The 19,814-nt window shown below is 37.8% G+C and overlaps 1 long non-coding RNA gene across 4 annotated transcripts in view; it reads right to left on the bottom strand.

Moving 5' to 3' along the window:
* Positions 1–19,814, bottom strand: part of LOC142410646 (uncharacterized) — a 95,329-nt gene that overhangs the window by 23,736 nt on the left and 51,779 nt on the right. For all 4 annotated transcript variants that reach the window (XR_012775962.1, XR_012775961.1, XR_012775959.1 and 1 more), the window contains 2 exons: positions 19,351–19,409; positions 16,938–16,983 (listed from right to left, as the gene is read on the bottom strand). This is a non-coding gene — a long non-coding RNA (uncharacterized LOC142410646). The remainder of the gene's footprint in view (positions 1–16,937; positions 16,984–19,350; positions 19,410–19,814) is intronic.

Here is a 19,814-nt window from a genome sequence, read left to right as displayed (position 1 = left end):
GGAAAATAATGATTAACAAGAGGCAAATTACACACTCTCATGCAAATTTTGAGAAACATTCATTGCAAACTCTGAATCTTTCCATTTTTGCAGGCACTTTCAGAAACACAAGGCAGTTGCCCTACACATTCACAGCTAGCAAATTGTCTCTCCTACAAAACAAAATCAGCAATTTTATTCACAGTTGATTTGGGGGATATACAGTACAAAATCTGTGTGGCTTTTTTTTTCCCATTGTTTTTGTTTTGGTAACAATCTGTGTAAGCTGGTTTGAGATCTCATACCTTTCTTTGTAAATTGCAAGGGAAATCTCATGGAGTCTATAGGAGTAAAGGAGTACTGAATTACCCAACCTTATAGGAAGAGCTTTTGAAAGTCTTTAATTCTTGTTTGGCAAAAACAGTCAGAAAAATCCTGCAACGAATTTTCTGTTTTTCTGGTTTTTTTGGGGGGGGGGCAGGGGAGCTTACTTTGATTGCTTACAGGCTTCTCTGATGTGAGCAAGAAGCAGTCCTTGACGACATGCTCTTTTCTTTGGTGGCAAACATGGATTAAAGACAGGCTAGGCCAAACAGTCACTTCACAGGGCATCTTCACAAATGGTCTGGTTCAACCTAGAATGCATCAAGCTACAGAGCAGGAATGGGGAATGTCATAAATGGATTTTGCCATCAAAACAATGTCCAAGTAACTGCACCCTCAGCTGAACATCAGAGACAGATTTGAAGCCAGTGTAAGTGCTGAAGAAAAGAATTCGTCCCAAGGATTTCAGTTGTATCCTGCCCCTTAAAAGAAGCGAAGTTCTTTATATACCTTGTGCACACAAGCAGGAGATAACCACAACTAACAGACTCAAACCAAAGTAAGGAAAACACTATTTAATTATTTTTTTCATGTACAGACTGATTTAGAGATCTTTCTCATTGATAGCATGTTAGTATAAACTTTGTAGACTCCACTTGCCCTTTTAGCTGTAGATTCATTCTTCATCTCCCCCCAAAAAAATCCTAGCTAAGTTAAGGTTTTTAAACACTCTTGTAATGCTCTGGATGAAAAAAACATGTAGTACAGAGGAAAGACCTGATAGGTCCCTGCAAATGAAAGCGACAGGGAACTGGCAGCTCCCACCTCCTAAATGGTGCCTACCTTCAGCAATGCACTTCTTCAAACCCATGCATAGAAAGTCAGCTAGTCAGTTTTCATTCTTAAGTCACATAGGAAAAAAAGTTTTGAGGAAACGTCTATAGACCCCCCTAGAAAGGCCATGGGGTCAAGGCCCTTCTGCCCTGAGTTCTCTCCCTTTTTCACTCCCATTCTTCAGTCCTGTCTGAGCTCAGGAGAGTTATACACAACCTGTATAGCCAGGGTCGCTAAGGAGAAATCCACGTTCAACTTGACTCAAAGTCAGAATGCAAATAACTACAGTAAAATATCGATTTGAATAGATTAAGTGGTTGTATTTGGTATTTAAACTGTTCCTCGCATCCTTATTCCTTGTACAAAATCAGAAGATTTTAAATTTTTCTTTTTTTTTTTTTTTTAATTTAATAAAACTCAGTCTTCCTCGCTATCTTTTGTGATCAGGGAGCAGAGGGCAAAGTCTTTCTTCTTATCATAGGGAGACTTGAGTTGTAAGTGGCTAATGAATTTCTCTCCTTTTACCCAGGCCAAAGACGGACTCAGCAGCACCTGCCTTCCTGTGATAAAGCCATTCCTTGATGCAACAACACAGACTGTCCTCAGAGTGGGACTTCAGCAGTTTCAGCTCCTGAAACAAAGCCTTAGAAGTTTCATATTTCCCCCAATACGTCCTGCAGGCTTAAATGTTTATTTTATTCTTATGGTACCCTTAAACTGAACCTATTTGGGCCTGATTCTCAGCTCTATCCAGGCTTGCGCGCAGGTGTAACGCCCCAGATTTCAGTGGGATTACTTCCGCTGCGCATCCGCACAAGTGGCAGCACCAATGGCAGGACCATTGTTGGTTTTAAGTTTACCTGGCTTTCCTTCATACTGATGAGTCAGTACAGAGTCACAGCTATCTCTTATCCTCCCAGAGCATGGCTCCGTTTCAAAAACCCAAAATAGCAAAGTCTGCTGCACTGCCAAACAGGAGACCCAGATTAAAGAATTTCAGACAGCAGTCTATCACAAGCCCGTCAAAACCATGTATATCGTGCAAATAGTGATCGGAGAGACAGATCAGGTGACTGAACCAATATAGCAGCGCAATATGTTCGCTACCTTAATTATCCTGACTTTTTTTTTTTGGTGAGAAACCAAAACTATTTGCTTCTTCCCTCCTTATAAAGATATTTAGTGTTACTATGCCTATGGTTGAGGAAACATTTTTTACATAGGATTAGGAAAGGGAAATATTTTTTGAAATAGGTGTTTTGTTTAAAAAAGTGTAGTGTCATTGAGTTGGTATTCAAAAAATAGCCATCTATCCAAAAATAGCCTCTCTCCACTGTTCCTTCTGCTGTCCCCTTTCCTCCCTCTCCCCTGCAGCCCATGAGGCTATCTCCTACCTTTTCTTGAAGAATCAGCAACCAAGACGAACTAGTACACACAAGGGGAAAAACAGTATTTAAAAAAAAAAGCTATTATTCTTTGAAAAATAGTCCTAACAGTATTTTTAATTCTGAGCACAAACAGAAATTTGTAGGTGAATACTGCTTCAGCTGGTTTCAGTTTATAACATGGTCATTAAGTCCATATCAAACATGTATGTTTTAGAGTTAAATCCTCTAAGACAATGAGATGAAATAAGTAATCATTTGATAGAAGTACTTATAATGAATTAGATTTGAAAATGCTGGAAAGTCATTCAAGGAAAATCCGTCTTTTACCTTACACTGAAAACATATCATTAGCCTTAATTTAAGTCAAGGTGAGGAGGGTGAGGGGGGCGAGGGGGGGAATAGACATTGCAGGAAACTCTTGAGTGACTATTGTTTAATCCCATTTAGGGACACTTTGAACAATGACATATATATAATGAGATATTTAAAATTCTTTGGTCAATCTCTAGCTAAAGGCTTTTACTGTGGAAAGAATGAGTAATTCAATACGGACTACACAGCCTTTCACATGCTTTTATTCTTGATTTGTTGGACATGTGTAACATAAATTTCAAAACCAATCTATTAATGACTTAAATTGGAAACTGGTTTCCTTTGCTTTACATACAGTATTTCAGCAACAAGCATAATAACAGGTGGATCAATAGATACTATTTGGTGCAGTATTTGCAGTATGTTAACATTAGTCCTGAATCTCTATTATTGAACATTGTGTCAACAAATTCCTGTTTCAAGGAGGATGGCAAAAATATTTTCCAGTGTCAAGGTTATTTAACCACATGAAATGGTAAGTTTTTTTGTGCATTTTATTTCCTACTAACCTTGCCTCTTCCTCCTCCTTCTTTTAAATTATCCATGTTTTGATCAAATCAGTGGGTAAAAAAATATTTTTGCATCAAATCTGTCTGCTGTCAACTCAGATTATGTTCTTTAAAATGGACAGTGGTTCTGGGAAGAAAATCAATTTTTTTTCTCTTAGAGAAACATAAGGAAAGAGAAAGGCACTAATGTAAACACAAATTTAGAAAGAAAGAGAGAGCGAGCACAAACGGTTGAGTTTACCATTTGAAGAAATTTAGCTAGGGAATTATTCCCAACCTATAGTTCTCAAACACAGCATGAAAAGAGAGAAAAATGAAATTTTAGTCATTAGAATTTGACAGCTCCCAGTCATAATATGCTGACATGTGTAACAGGAATTAAGGGGTTCTGCAGGCAGAATGAGCACTAATAATTTTTTAGGCAAATCATTTCTTTCAGCTCCATGAATCACACAATGTTAGAGGATCACTGGACACTTACAAATGACAGGTATTATATAACTGTACTCTGCTTTGTATTCTTTGTTAAACAGATTTAATCCAGAAGCATTAATTACCACCTAACTGGAACAAAATTTCTATGTCACAAATAACCAAGGGCTCTATGCAATGACCACAGCCACAAAAGGCAACAGCTTGATGGCTGCAGCCAAAATTAATCCTGCAACTTCTTGCCACTCACCTATAAACTAAAGGTCTATTTTCTCATCAGTGAAAAAAAAAACCCTCAGTTAGTCCACAACGGATGTTTTATGTCTGAGTAATGACCTCCAGAGTATGACTGCACCAGAATTTCTCAGACTTTGGAGGTGTGAACCACTCTTGGTTCATCTGATCTTTAAGCAATCCAGCAAACACACAACAGTGTGTAGTCTTACAAAGTCAGGTATATGAGGAAGACAAAGAACACTTTAGCTACCTAGTGCTACAGATGTGTGTATTATAAAATGCTCCTTAAATTATTTTCATTTTTTAAATAACTTTTAAAGATGCCTACAGGTTTTCTAGACACTTTAGGATCCCTTCAGAAGAACACTTGGAGGTTCTAACCCACAGACTCGTAACTCAGAGCCCAAACCCAAACGCATATCGCATTCACGTTAGCTATATGTTGGGCAACACCTTGGATCACATTTAAAGGGCTCAGGCAGCTGATGAGAGCTGGCTCAAACTGGGAAGGTGAGCTCAATTGGCTTGAGCTATGTGGTATGGCAGCAGCTGAGCAACGAGTAACAACGGCAGAGATACAGCAATGCTTTCACACTTCAGCATATGACTCATGCAAAATATGAGTGACTCACATGCAGTATGTCATACCCAACAAAACTGAGCATACTTAAGGAAAACCTGAATATAATATGGTGCATCATGCTCAGGACCTAAACACCTTGTAGAATTAGCTGGGATATATCCCTGCTGCCTCCTGCTATATCCCTACTAGCTACAAAGAGAAACAAGGATGAACTCAACATGCTGATTTCAGGACATTTCTCTAGCAGAATCACTGGCATTTTATGAGCAGTACATCATAAGGCTTGTTTCCAGCAGGTGTAACTTTATAACATCCAGGTCAGGTCTATTAAGCAACAGGGGATGCATTTCTTTGGCAGTAATCTGCCACTGTGGCACAAACAATCAGGGATGAGTATCTGACTCAACAAACAGCTGTTAAAATTCTCCCTTGCCTTTTCTTTCTAAGCAGATGGCACAACCCACCTAGCCTGTACCCTTTGCGTTGTACAAGTTCAACAAGCTCTTCAGCCAGTGCAGAACTGGTTCCTAACTGAGTACCATAAATCTACTAACTTCTCTTTGCATATCCTTGAATCCTGCAGAGAAGATAAAAATATCTCTGGAGCTGACAGTCTTTGTGTTTTTACAGTTCTGTGTCACATAAACCCCGTGAAGTCTGAAAGCCTTGGTCGCCAAGTGTTTCCAGGTAGTAAGGGATGGGCCAAGGGCAAGCAGTACTATTAGAAATCTTTTTGGTACAGTGTCATTTGCTGTTGGGAGCTTCAGGACTGTCTGTTATGGTAATCAAGAGGGTTAGTCATACTCCTCCATCTGGGAAGAATTTCTCTTTGCTTCTTGCTGAATATTCATGTGTGTTGACCATAAATAAAATCCTTTGTGAAATCTATGAAAATTTCAAAGAGAGAAGTCAGAAGTAGTTCAGAGAGATGAAATAGCACGCTTATTGGATAGTGAATTCAGTTACTCTTCCTTCAACCCTCCAAACTCCCCACGCTTTTCTGAAGCTTATCATATGTATCAAGAATTTCTCCTCTTACCTTTTCTCTTCATTCTTATACCAGCATTCTTTCCTCCAGTTTGAATTTTTCTTTCTCAAAACCCATCCCGATCCTTCAGAGGATAATTTGCTTTCTGTGCCTGGACCTGAGGAACTGCTATACTCCCTTCTGAAAATTTTGTTTCTGTTTCCATGAGTTCAGTACCAACTCTAGATCCCTTAACTTAGATGATAATTCAACTCATCAAATCTTCTGTCTTTTACCATGCCCTGCATGTCTTCTTTTGGATTAGGACTTGGAGATGTACTCACCTCAAAACATACTCCAGACTATTTCCAGTGAGAGAATGAAAGGGATGAATGAATTCTGCTTGAAGTGACAACATGTATTATGAAGGAAGTTTTAATTTCAGATAACAAAGACTGAACCCTACCCTCCAGAGGCCTGTGATAATGAACAGACTCTAATGGTGGCAAGCCCCACCTCCTAAAGATACTGCACTGTGTTCATGGGCTCAGCATTGAACCAGCAGTGCCCTTTATTTCTTCCTCTTTGGATCTGGCACGCGTGTGTCAGTTGAGGTATCCAGAGACAGCACAGATGCCCAAACGTGGGCAGAAAGCCAGGCTGCAGGGCTTACAGTATAAATATATATTTTTTAACTTCATGCAGACCTTTTTTCCCAGTAAGTGTGTTTTTTGGGCTCAGAAACTCTGTGTTCTTAGCTATTTTAAGAAACCTGAAGGGTGAGAGATGGAGAAGCAGCAGACATGTTGGCAACAAAGATCTCTCCATGAACAGTATGCCAAGATTAAAAACAACCAGAAAAAAAGAGGGATACCTTTGACTTTTTCTTGCTCTTCTATCTCAGAAAATTGGCTCATCTGAAACTGTTGGATTCTGGCAAAGATTTAATATCAAATGAGAGAAATAGCATGTTCCTGAAGCAAGGTGATTTCCAAAGTGAGGCTAGATGTGCATTCAGCTCCTTCTACTTGGCAGCTATCATGAAGGGCAAAAAGATTTACCAGTTCTCCAGAGGGTATGTAACAGGGTTGCCCCAATCTGTCAGGAAGTGTTAGAACTCAGTAAGACTTGAAGTGGGACTTAAAGTTACTGAAGCTCAGATGCTCACAATGTCAGGTGTGGATCCACCCAATCAAAAAAGAAATAGGAAGAAGGAAGAAATGCGGGGAGTCCTAAAGGGAAACTCTTCACACAGCCAAGCTTAGCTAGATCCCTAAATGAAGAGGGCAAATGGAGAAGTCCTTGCAGTTACTGTGCATCAGCTGGTCTATCAGACTTATCCACATGAATGCTGTTTGCCTGCAACAAATATGAAGTAAAGCTGAGTTAGGCTAGCCTATCATCAAAGGGAAGTTATGCATATTAGACAGAGAGAGAGAGAGAGAAAGAAAGACAATGTTACCCACAATACCAAACTTAATGATTTTGGACACTAGCTCACAGTTTGTATGAGAAGATGAGGATGGGATAATAATGGAGGCTCTACATAGTGTTTTTGCATTTGTAAGATAAAGAAAGCTAAAAAATAGCACTGCGAAACCTCTACAAAATGGGTCACAACTGGACTAGAACTAATTGCAGAAGTCCCATTTTGTCTAACAACATTTCTCCAACGGTCTGTCCAGATTTCTGTCTAACCTAATCTATCCATACGCCCATCACTTTGAAAATGACTTGCCATTTTTCACATTTTATTAAGCCACCTTTGAAAATTCAAAATATGACTCAGAAGCAGGAAATGGCCTTGTGAAGCAAAAATAATAATAATAATTAAAAGCACATGCTTAAATCTGCACACTGTCTTACTATGTGAGAGTTAAAATGCATACTGCATCTCAAAGATCTTTTTATTCTTTCACGGCAAGAACTAATGGAATAAGGGAAGGAAAAGTTTCCACGGCCCAGATATGTCTTTGCTGAATCACTTTGTAAGGTGTGGACAATTGAGTCATAAACTTTCACACTACAGATGGCTGTGTTTCTTTCATAGTGAATCAAGCTCTAAAAGATCTGTGACACTTTATGTTATATGTTAACTAGAGAGGCATATTATGTAAAAAGCACATAGGGTTTCACATGCACTAGTGCTGTCTACACAAGAGAGCATCATTTTCAATATTCACTCATAAAACCAGCTTCCATTTTTATTTACTAACTTTTTTGTGCAATTGCCTGAAGTACATGTGGGTTGGTACATTCATACTGCTACCAGAAATCCTGCTGTGCAGAGCTTCACAAATTCATTAAATGCATCTTTTTATATCCCGTACAATTTGTATTTTTTATTTTAACTTTACAAAATTCAACACGTAATATCTTTCTACATTGTCACTGAATGAAATGCCACTTTAAGAAACGAAAGAAAAGACAAGCAACTTGATATATATACATTTGTGTGTTCCCACATGATAAAAATGTCCAAATATTTTAGACATGTTTTAGAATTTTGGAGATAATATGACAATGCAAAAATACTTGCTGTCTAGCTTAAACCAAACCTCTCTTCAATAGAAGGCCTCGCAACAGAAAGGTTGATACCTGTAACTACAGGTGCACAGTGTACAGTTACATTGACACTGTAAGAGGTTTTAAGAGCTCTGGTAAAAGTCTAATTTACATTTTGAGTGCAAGTATGCTCCCTATAAATGTTAATTTTAAAACCAGATAAAAAAGCTTACAATGATGCCTCCCCAGCTGACAGACGGTTGTGTGGCGATGGACCAAAGTGCGATAACTGAGGAGGATCAATAGCTAGAACAAGGATTAACACTTTGTTTGTTTGAACAAAGAACATTTTGTTCTCCTTTTTCTGAACCAGTGGAACATTGTTACACACCGTACAAATCGTTTCTAAGGCAATTATGGCCTACTGTATATTTAAAACAAAGAAAAATTATAGGCAAAAAAATTTCTACAGTCCACCTCTCAAGATATATCCTGTTATTTGGACAACACTGCTTCACACAAACCTATAATTTGTTGTTCAAGAGGAAATTGTCTTAATTATAAAAAGGACTGTATTCACTACCATGTTTCCAGCCAGACAGGGACTAATGCTGGGGATTAGTCCCTGTATTTTTTGAAACTTTTTCTTCAAAGAGTATGCCGCCTGAGCTTTTCTGGAGATGTAACAGTGTGTCAGGGTGAATTACAAACTATTTATGTCTTAGATCAAGCTAGCTAAACATCTTGACCCAGCAGATAAAAATTTCTTGGAGTTACTGAAGGACCACATTTCAGTCACGTCTCCAGATGCATGAACTAAAGGAAACAGTAAATATAGGTAGTGGTAAACAAGAAAAAGACAGACACAGTGAGAACAGAAATTTCCAACTATCTTTCACTGTTTTTACAATTAAAGATAGCTTCAAACACACTAAATGCTCCATGCAGAAGATTGCCTTAATCACTGGCCTAAGGTTTAATGATTCAAAGTTTGCTATTAACACTTTTTCAGCTTGAGGTAAGGATCAGATTTCCTAGTATATAACCCGTAAGATACTTAATTTGAATTTTTTGACAACCATTCTCCATCAGCTCCCTGCTTCCCTCACCCATGTATGTATATATAGCACCATGAGACAGATTTTTGGTATTCCCTTGCAATACAATACCCTGTCACGCTTAAGTAGCAAAACCAGAACAATATCTGCTTTAAGCTAGCTTGGACTAAATAAACATTGAAAAACTAATGTAACTGATCCCTAGCATGCCTTCTCAGAGTGGTTGGATTACAGAAGGTCCTACTACTTGAACTAGCTGAGAAATTAACATTGGTGGTAACCTGCCACTATCAACAGGGAACACCCATTGAAGGACAGCAAAGGGTACATACAACCCACTTCACCACTTCCACAATTATTTCCTAAGACAGCAAGTACAAACTTGTGACTCAGGCAGCATTGTGTCCATCCCAGGTTCTGCACGATGGCTGCAGAACCTTGACTCTGGCTCTGTCAAAAAATCATCAACCCACAGCTCTTTTTTTCTGCTCTTGCATGCAGTAGCCATATTAACCGTATTATAGCTTTTACCGCTCTGCCACATTTCTTGACGGCAAGAAAACAGTGTTGTGAGGGTCCCTGCTAAGTCTGTCTCACAGACACCCTTATTCCCATCCATCTGAAATTTCTCACAAAAGACAAGCTATTGCTTTTGCTTATCATCCACTTTTGCAGCCAATTGGTTCCCAACTGAAGGGTACCATTGCAGGTATGGCGTCTGTTTTAACTGCTCTTAGATCTTATTTCTGCTGTGGCCTTTTAAATATCTTGAGGTATTTAGATGAGTCATCTAAGCCACAGAAAATGTGTTTGATTATGATGATATAGAATTTGCTGATTATTCTTTCTTAAACTATAGCTCTATAATGTTTGCTACCAGTCTTCAAAGACATTTGAGCCCATTTTGCCCAAATGAACCACTGTGAACTCTTTCCTCTTGCCCTTATCTCCCTCCTGTCACTATGCTGTTTCAGGTATGCATTAAAACCTCCAGCAGTTTTCTGTTTATTGCACATAAGCTCTTTTACATGTTGCACAACTGGAATTTCAGACACTCATTCATAATAACCTGCTCGTTAACTTACTACTACACCCACATCTTTAGACAGATTATGAAGGTCTTGCAGACTAATTTGTCCCACATAATTAGGTCCTGTGAGCTTTGCAATATACTTTCTTACTATGCTTTAAATTCCAAAGAACCTCTTTGGAGGTAATTTGACACATAAAATGCATGCAGTCCTCAGTATGTTTGCCACATGTTCTGCTGTTTCCTGCTATGTTATTATGGCCTTTCATCATTTCCTCTCACCACATCCTCTTGACTATGCTTCTTTCACCCCTCCTCCATATACTTTCACTGAGTTATCACTGCTCCTCAGAGAGTTTCACTTACACTGGGAAGTAGCATCTGTAATAGAACCAGTTGGTTATAATTTACAGAAGAAATTATGGCAAATAATCAACATTTTGAGTTTCAGATCAGAACATCTTCAGTGCAACTTTCAACTTCCGTTTGTACTCTTTTTTTCCAGCCACTGCTAACTATCCTCTTGTCTGTGTTCATACCACGTTGAACAAGCCCATTGAAACATATTTACTGGCAAGTTTAGAAAAATTGAAAATGAGTGTTAACAAAATAAAGCATTTTCAGAGCAAGGGCAGGTTTTGATAGACTTACTCAAGTAGGAAACAATATGATGTCTCAAGGAATAGAGTACCAAAAAGTAGGTGTTATATTGCTCCCAGTAGAATCCTTAAGTCCCTTGCCAAAAGACATTTAATGTGCAACCATCTCTACTGTAGAACAAATGCTGAAGAGGTGCCATCAGTGATATTTGCACAGATTCATTCTCATTAAAGGCTTTTATAATAGCATTCACTCTGGTGTAAACTTTTAAAAATTGACTCCTAGATCCATTAATCCCTTTCATGGGCTGCTCATGAGCTTAATGTGTGACATTGTAGCTAAAAGGACTAGCTTGGTCCTTAGACGAATAAACAAGGGAATACAGAGTAGAAGTAGAAAAGTTGCATGTGTTTTTAATAGCAATGGGACCAGTTCTAGAAGGGTTGGAAAGACTTTGGAGCAGGAAAGACTTCAGAGCAACTAAGGAACTGGAGAACAGGACTTTGAGTGAAAGACATAAATAACTCTAGTTTAGAGAAATGCAAGAGATAACTCGATTATGATTTAGACATGTCTCTAGAGATAATAGAAACTTAATACTAGGGGAATCTTCATCCAGCAGAAAAAAAAAAAAGATTGCAAAAATCAATAGCTAAGGACTAAATCTATAAATCAGATGTATAGTTTTAACAGCATTGAAACAGCTCAGTGAGGTTTAAGCTGGATTCTCACCCACTACAATTAGTAAAAGTGTTATTGGATAGTTGAAAAAGATGATACGTATCTTATCCAACCACAGCTGTTAGATTTGAAGCAAGAATTAATCCAGGGAAGCTCTATAGCCTGGGATATGCAGATGAAATTGTAGATTTGGTCTCCCCAGCTTCTGAAAATAATTCTTGAAGTTCTTCCTACACCTGAGGAGAGCACACTCGTGCCCTGTGGCTGTGACACTCCCAGCCTAGTCACTGCATAGCCAGCATCCCCAACACCAGCTTTCTACCTTCCAATACGTGAAAGGCACGGAGGGACTATCAGGGGAATGTAGGCATTGAATGCCTACCCAGTAAGACACTACTTCCACTGTTGTCCAAATTCTGGCAGTGTCAAGGATTCCTACATAGTCAGTAGAGCTTCTGAAGTGTAATTCAAAACAGCAGCATTAAGAACCTGCCCCTTTCTGTTGACTGTACAGGAAGTCTGGGATCCTGATCATACATGGTGTGATGACATGAAGAGCCATACAAAAGCATTCTGTCTTGAAACCCTTCTTCTTTTCCTACAACCATAACGGAAATTATATGTGAAAGAATGAGAGGAATGCTGCTTCTCTGTTTTCTCCTTAAAAAAAAAAAAGTGTTCTGCTGTGTCCTTCCTTTATCTGTCATTTCATTTCTGTTGTTTGTTCCTCTCCCTCCACGTTGTTTGCAGAGTAGAAAACCAGACTGCGAGAGGAATTGTTGGGGTCTCTGCCCTGGCACAGAGTACTCTGCTCCTGGAGCTATTCTCTACCCTGATGGAGCTGCCCACGGCTCTGCCTCTGCTGTGAATGTTTCCCAGGGTCTGTGTTGGTGTGGCTTGTTCAGGCTTCAGCACTAAACTTCGTGTTATACATTGGGATAATGCTTCTGTGCTGAATGTATACATTGACCTAGCTGTGTGGGCACAACAGACAGGATTAAAAGTGTTTTGTAAGGTTCAGCACTGAGCATATAATGACTGTCACAGGGGAGAACCACTTCCCAAGGTGATGAAACAGCAACACGGCATTACACATTATTTAAACACTCTCTGACATCTCCTGCAAATGCATAGCCATAGTGTAGTGGCAAAGTGTGTCTTACAGCACAGCTACGAAAAAAACCCTAGTTTACTGCACTGAGGACAAGCATCCTCAAACCATGCCACGCAGAACTTCATTATTATAGAGATTATGGCCTACCTCCTCGTTCATCATTAAAACTGCGTTCCTCACTACACTGCTAGAGGCCAGAGCATAAACTGTTCTTCAATACTGAGGAGTTGGAAAGACCACCCTTTTCCTCCTTATTCTTTCTTCAGCAATAATGAGCCCAGGGGATACCATTAGCTCAGGACTAGAGGGTGTATTTTTACCAAAAGTGAATTAACTTCCCTTTGCCAAAAGCAGAGGACCTGTTGACGAGAGCTGCAAGAGTCTGATGAAGTGGGATGCACCCTGGCACAGTGCCCTAGCACTGAGCTAGACTTTGGTGGACTTTCCTGACCTGGTTGTCACAAAATTCTCCTACGTGAAGCTGGTAAAGCTGAGTGAAATTTCATGGTGGTGAAGATACCCTGTTGACTAGGAGTTTGTTTCCAAGATATTATGAAAGCAGGATTTAAGTATGTGCCCCTGATCCCTCTTGTGCATGTACATGCAGATCCACTATGCAGACCCTGGGTTAGGATAAGATTATATCTTGACTTGTGGGACCAAAGATCCTTGAAATCAGCAAGTACCAAAAATAAGACCTATTTAACAGTAGAAACATTTTGTATTTCACTTCGTAGTTAACTCTGAAAATAACTGGGATTTCAGACTGAAAGGGAAAGTTACACCAGCCACGTATGAATAGTTGTTTATTCTTAAAAATAATACTTAATTTTTCTAAATGTCAATCTATTTATATACAACAAAAATGAGTCACTCTTATTTCACATTAATGAGGAAGCTTCTTCTTAATGGCTTATGCCGACACAAATATGACTCTATCTTGAAGAACACAGCAATATACAAATAACGCTTCTATTAAAATTCATGCATAATCAAAACAAATTGAATATCCACTTTTATTTCCATAGGGAACAGAGCTATAAAGATTAATGCTAGACAATGATATTTAATTAAAGCTTATTTACTTTATAAGTACTTCCACATTTTCAAGAGTAGTCTCCTCTTTTGGAACAGGAAGCTGTAATGCATTTCTGAGCCATCTAACAGTCATAGGTGGAGGAAACTAGTTATGATCACAGCACACTGCTTACAGCGATACTGACAAACTGTCTAGCAAAATTTTTCACATTAAAGAATTCTGGTGTTAAAGAATTTAAATGCATTTTAATTGACTTTTCAAAATTCCATTTTTTATTCACAAACACACCTGAACACAATAACAGGAATTCATTTTTATATGCATTATTCTCTCTGATGGCATGTTGTTGTGCTGTACACATACTCCTCTCTTCATTTTTGAGATACAAAATAAAAGGTTATGCTCTTATGAGTAATAACCAAATAAGTTTCCTTTCCTTGGGCACTAGTCTGCTGCTGTATTCCAGATATTTTTTTTTTTATAAACCGTTAACTACTTCAGTGAAGTTAGAGGAACTAGTTTGTGTATGAATGCAGATATTAACATGAGAAACTGAAGGGAGCACAGAAGAAAATTGCACAGAATGGCACTTTCATTTTGCTTTATTGAGGTTAAAAATTACAGTAAGATTTTAGAATACTAATTTCTAAGAGAGCTGTAGTTTTAAAATGCAAGAATTGTTGGGATATATGTGGCTGATGCTTGTTTCTCATCAGTATGAACACACAACCTCCAAACACAACACTTTCAATAACAGTTGTATTAGTCATCTACAGCTACAAGGCTGTTTAAGATACACAACTAAAATAGCTTTATTTGGATTGTAATTAACATGGCAAATATCACAATATTCTACAGGAAACAAACATTCCGAATCTATGTATTTTATTTCTTCTGACAACTGGCAAAGTATATTTTATTGCAGAATGCTTTATTGCTTCTTAACTATTCACCCTACACAGTATACATAAAAGCTTAATGAGTATAGCTGCATAAAAACTAATTTTAATGCTTTTAAAATCAATGGTGAACAAAACGTTGTTTAGATTGTTTTTCAAACAACTATACCACATCTGATCCTTTGAGGAAAAGCAATTACTTCGTCTTGTCATAGCCAATACATTTCTTCATTCTCCCATTTTAGTTGTACCATTCTTAGGAACCTTTACACCAGTTACCATGCAAACAGTTAAATATTTGAGCAAATATAGAATATTGTTATTAAATGTCTAATCAATAAAATGCCACTTCCACTAATAGGCTAACAGTGAGGAGGGCAAGAGGAGAAAAACTAAAAGGATTTTTTTCCCAAATTAACAAATAGTATATGCAAGTTTGGCTAATTAAATATGTCTTCAAGGAAAATTTGCAGAAAATAATTTATATAAAAGGTATACAACAATCTCTACAAGACAGATGTTATAATCTGAATTTAGCTCCTGATTTTTTATCCGCCCTGTGAATAACCATCAGCTTTTTTGTATTTTCTAAAGAAACATCAAATGTAATCATTTTTTTTAAGTTTCAAGTGCTATAAATCATTGGGAACTTCTGTACACCTAATTTATGCAATCGTATTGGTCGTGAGGAAATCATCATTCTTTAGTGTTTTGTATCTCTGTCATTCTCTCCCAGAGAATTTCTTTATTACAGCAGGCACCACAATAGTTGAGAGTTTCTCAGCATTTATATTAGTGAGACCAATTTTTTAAGGTATGTAATTCAGTCATAAAAACTGAAACCATAACCTGAAAGTGTTAGTTTGTGAATTTCCAAACATGCACACCTACACACTCATAAAGACACCCCCCCCATATTTTCTGATTTAAAACATTTCCTTTTTCTTTCCCCTCACCTGCACTCCTGAAATCTAAAAACATATTCCTCCTTTTTAGTAATTTTGCAGGCCATCAGGCCAGAATACAGACTATCTCTGCAGTACAGTCAAGGAAAAAAATAGCAGCAACAACTACCAACCAAATGGCTGAGGTATTGAGATTTATAAAGCATTCTTAACACATGCATAAAAGCCACTTTTCATACAGAGTTGCAGTGCATTCTGGAGTATGTTTCAGAAATACAAAAAAGTACATAATACGCAAATGTGTACTGTTGTTCATAGACATTTGCTATACACATCTATGAAGTGTGTGTTGAATCCATATTAAGAGTCATACAGAAACATCACTAAACATGCTTCTTCTATATAGCCCACATTCTCCTTTTACTGCAACACAGCCCCTGTTGGCAATGTTAGAAATAGGTATTTCTTTAAAAAGTCATGTTTCTATCAGAAGTTTTGCCTGTGCAAGGACTGCAGTTTCAAGCTCTGCCTTTACCGCAATAGAGCAACTGGTTTCGGGGCAACTTGCTCTTACCATTGTGAATTAACTCAGCCATTTGGAAAGAGGCTATTGGGGGACATCTGCTTAACCTCCTTCTAGCTGCCTGTCCCAGTAAAATCTTCAACATCACAGGTAATTTCTAAGAATAGTTCTTTAAGTACCTCTATTGTAATGAATTTTTTTTCCTTGGGATGTAAATAATGAGGTAGCAATATAAGCAACAGAACCTGAGCACAAAAATACAGCCCCAGCCATTTCAGGCAGGAATTAAGTAAAAATCAGAAAAAAAAATGAGATTAAATTTCAACTTTAAGGTAATAAAAGATGGAGATGGAGGTGCCAATGAGATCTGCCGAAACTAAATTTCAGAAGCACGGCTTTCTCATCTTGAAATGTTACACCCATAAAAGCAGCCTATAAAATTAATCTACCTGGAGATTTTCCATGTTAAATCAGCTCAGAAATAACTTTTAAGCGCTTATGGCATTATATCTAAAATACATATTCTCCTGTTGTCCATATATCAAAATCCTGTGTATTTTGAAAAATAAGATCTGAGCTGCACTGAAATGTTTGTATTATAAGAAAGAACAGTAATAAAGTATATCACTTTCAGAGAGATTTGACATTTGTAAGCATTCTCTAAAAATTTGCATTGGGTTGCAGTATTGGGAGAGCATGCTGTTTAAAGGTTCCTAAATTCACTTCTTTGAAGAGAAGTATATAGAACAGTGAAAGGCAGCAAAAGGAGTCAAAAAGACAGTGTATCTTTTCAGTCTGGATCTGAACATGAAATTCCTAAAATGCTGTTGTTATCCTTTTTACCTGGAGTGCAATATGGCCCATTTATATAAACTCTTATATTCCATTTGCTCAAGGGAAAGGGACATTCAGTATGAGAAACAGAAAATCAGTGGAGTAATTTCCAAAGAAAACAAACCTTTACTTCTCTCAGGATAATAATGTGCTTTTTCAGTTTGCCAGATCTGGAAATAAAAAGCATTTAGATAACGATGTTTATATTCTAATCAACCTGTCCAAATTAAGTTCTTGTAAAATTTAGCATGATCTATATAATAATACGTGCAAAATCAGGGGTTGGGGGGGGGGAGGTTCTGCCTAGAAAGCTGTAACAGGCAAAGTAGCAGATACAAGTGGAGGAAAAAAAAAGATGAAAAAAGATTCCATACATTTGGGTTCTTTCCAAGAACTTTGCCACATTTTGCAGATTCTCAGTTTTCAAATAAAGGTGTCTTACCCCTTGAAATTGTGGAGATATTCTTGCTTCTGTAAATCAATGTATTGTTGCTAGCCAGCCTTGCAGAAATCTGTCTACAGCCAGCCAGCCAGAAACAATAGGAGCGACAATTATATGTATTCTTTTCCCTCCCTCCAAAATTAACGTGGTTTTGCCTTAAAATTGCAAGGCAATTTTAGTAAAGGATGTGTTAGTGTTCAAAACACTTAGTTGGAATCAAGCAGAGGTTGCATTGTAAAAGTGCATATAATTAAAGTGTACAGACTCCTTTTTTTGCCTATACAATGTCACTTTGGGTTACTTTTATCAACTCAGCATTGCAGATTAGGCAGGGAGACAAATGAACTCTGTAGGGAAATAAATTTGGGATGAGCATTTGGATTTTATCAGGTCTGGATGTTTGGTCAAATATAATGTTTCAGGCAAAGTTATTGAAGAAGGGGAGAAAAAAGCCAGTTGCAGACTGAATTGTACCAACCTGAACCACTGTTAAAGCACTACATGCCAGGAAGGGAGCAACTTCAGAAAATCTCAATTAATGTCATAAAAAAATATGTTGGTGAAATATCTCTGCATTTCAACCAACATAGCTGAGCTCAGAACCTGGTGCAATCTTTTTTTTTTCATTTTTTCACCTGAAACTTTCATTAAAATCTATTTTGCCCTCCTGTTTCAGCTGTTTGTAACTCACTTTACTTTACTTCTCTGAAAATCCACCTGAACTGGAATGAAACATTAAGTTCCAGAATTTAACAACTGTACAAAGGTGGTATGGTATAGCATGTTGTTAATGTGCTTTATATTTCTGAATCTGGAAGCTCTCAGCGATTTAAACATGTTCACTCACATTTCTGACACATTTATCTGCAGAATGGGTTCAGAGGTGGACACTCTTTGATGTGAAATCAAGGTGCTACAGAATTCTGCAGAATCTATAGAAATACCTCCACAGATTTTGCCAAAAAACCTCAGCAGATTTATATTGGCCCTGCCAATGACTTTCTGTTTAACTTGTAATCAAAACAACTCAAACCCAGTTACTGTTTGCATATCTGCCAAGCCTCTCAATTTCAGCAGTAGGCAGCAGACTCTCGGTATGACAGCCTGTCTTTCAGATTCAAGCTGAATCTGCCAAGACTCCACTACAGAGGCAACTGGTAAATTAAATGCCAACAAGCAAGGACATTCATGTACCTTTACACTCTGCACATGAAGAGACATCACAGGCCTCTTCATTCTAATGGGTGCTTTGTGTGTTTTGGGCTGCAAAGTAAAGAGTGCCTGCTCTTATGCATAATGAAGCCTTTGCATATATATTAGTTTAGCTCTATGGCTCTAATTCTATGGTCCCAAATTACCTAACAGGTTTTCTTGTTACGGAAAAACAGAAAATCCTTTTGTTGGTGAAATTAACCTACGAAAATCAAGCAGTGAAAGAGAAATCAACTTTTAAGCCCTCTTCTACCTAAAGACAGCAGATAACATTATATAGCCAGGTCACAGCAGAGTCATTGCCAAGGGTAACTGAAAATAAAGAAACATTCTAAAATCATACTGTCAAATCTTTAATTCTCTTGTTCATAATATAGGCATGCTCTCTGATTCTGAAAAAGGGGATCTTTTTAAAGCCATCAGCATTACTGATGATTCTTTATAGCAAGCAGAAGACATTAATTATATTTATGTAATTATTGACTCTTATAAATACTTACAAGTTGCATGAGACTTTTTGATTATTGATAGCTCATGCAGTCACTATTGCCAAGTTTAGATTGTATTAGCGATTTTGAGTGCACAACCATAACACAACCAGAGATATTAATACCACTGAGCATAAATAACAGTACTTGACAGACTCAAGTGGGGGGAAAAGCACTAACACTGGTTACTCTAATGGACAGAATAAATGATAGAATTGTATAATGAGTTTACAGCAGCCAGGTTTAGTGAAATCTATTTCTGAAGTAAGAAGGCGGGGAAAGGTTGCAGTTTTGGTAACAGAATGAGGGTACGAACACATTAAAAATTAACAGGGTGTTTTCAGATAATTGAAAGAAAAAGCACCGACATGGGAAACTTAGCTGTTGTAACTCACACAGCTCCACAGTGGGCATTATCACTGTTTCCTGCCATGGATTTAATCTGCCATCACACCTATAAATGAAAGAAAGAAGTATGAGCTTCCCAAGAGTTTCTACAATAACGTGAGAGGGTTTTCTTTTTCTTTTTTCTTTTTTTCTAATAGGGGGAGGAAGAGAAATCCTCGGTCCAATATAAAAGAGGTTACTGTTGTGCAAGTGTCTTTTTTATTTACTATAATTTGGCAGACACAGCTCTGCAAGACTTCAGAACTAAGAAAGTGGAAAACTTTGATGTTCCTTTGACATGAGCTGGTTGAGATGCATCTTCTTCGTAATTGTACAGAAATATTATATTGTTACAGCTGCCTGGTGCTAGCAGTGAACTATGCTTCATTTTACAGCACCAATTCCTCCCTTCTCCACTTCCCTCCAGCACCTGCAGTACTTACCTTTGTCACACCAAGATTTACTTTAACTG

This window comes from Mycteria americana, chromosome 5, assembly GCF_035582795.1.
Source record: "Mycteria americana isolate JAX WOST 10 ecotype Jacksonville Zoo and Gardens chromosome 5, USCA_MyAme_1.0, whole genome shotgun sequence".
In the NCBI taxonomy this organism is placed as follows: Eukaryota; Metazoa; Chordata; class Aves; order Ciconiiformes; family Ciconiidae; genus Mycteria; species Mycteria americana.
Note: the sequence above shows the minus strand (reverse complement) of the source record. Positions and strands in the feature narration are given on the sequence as shown.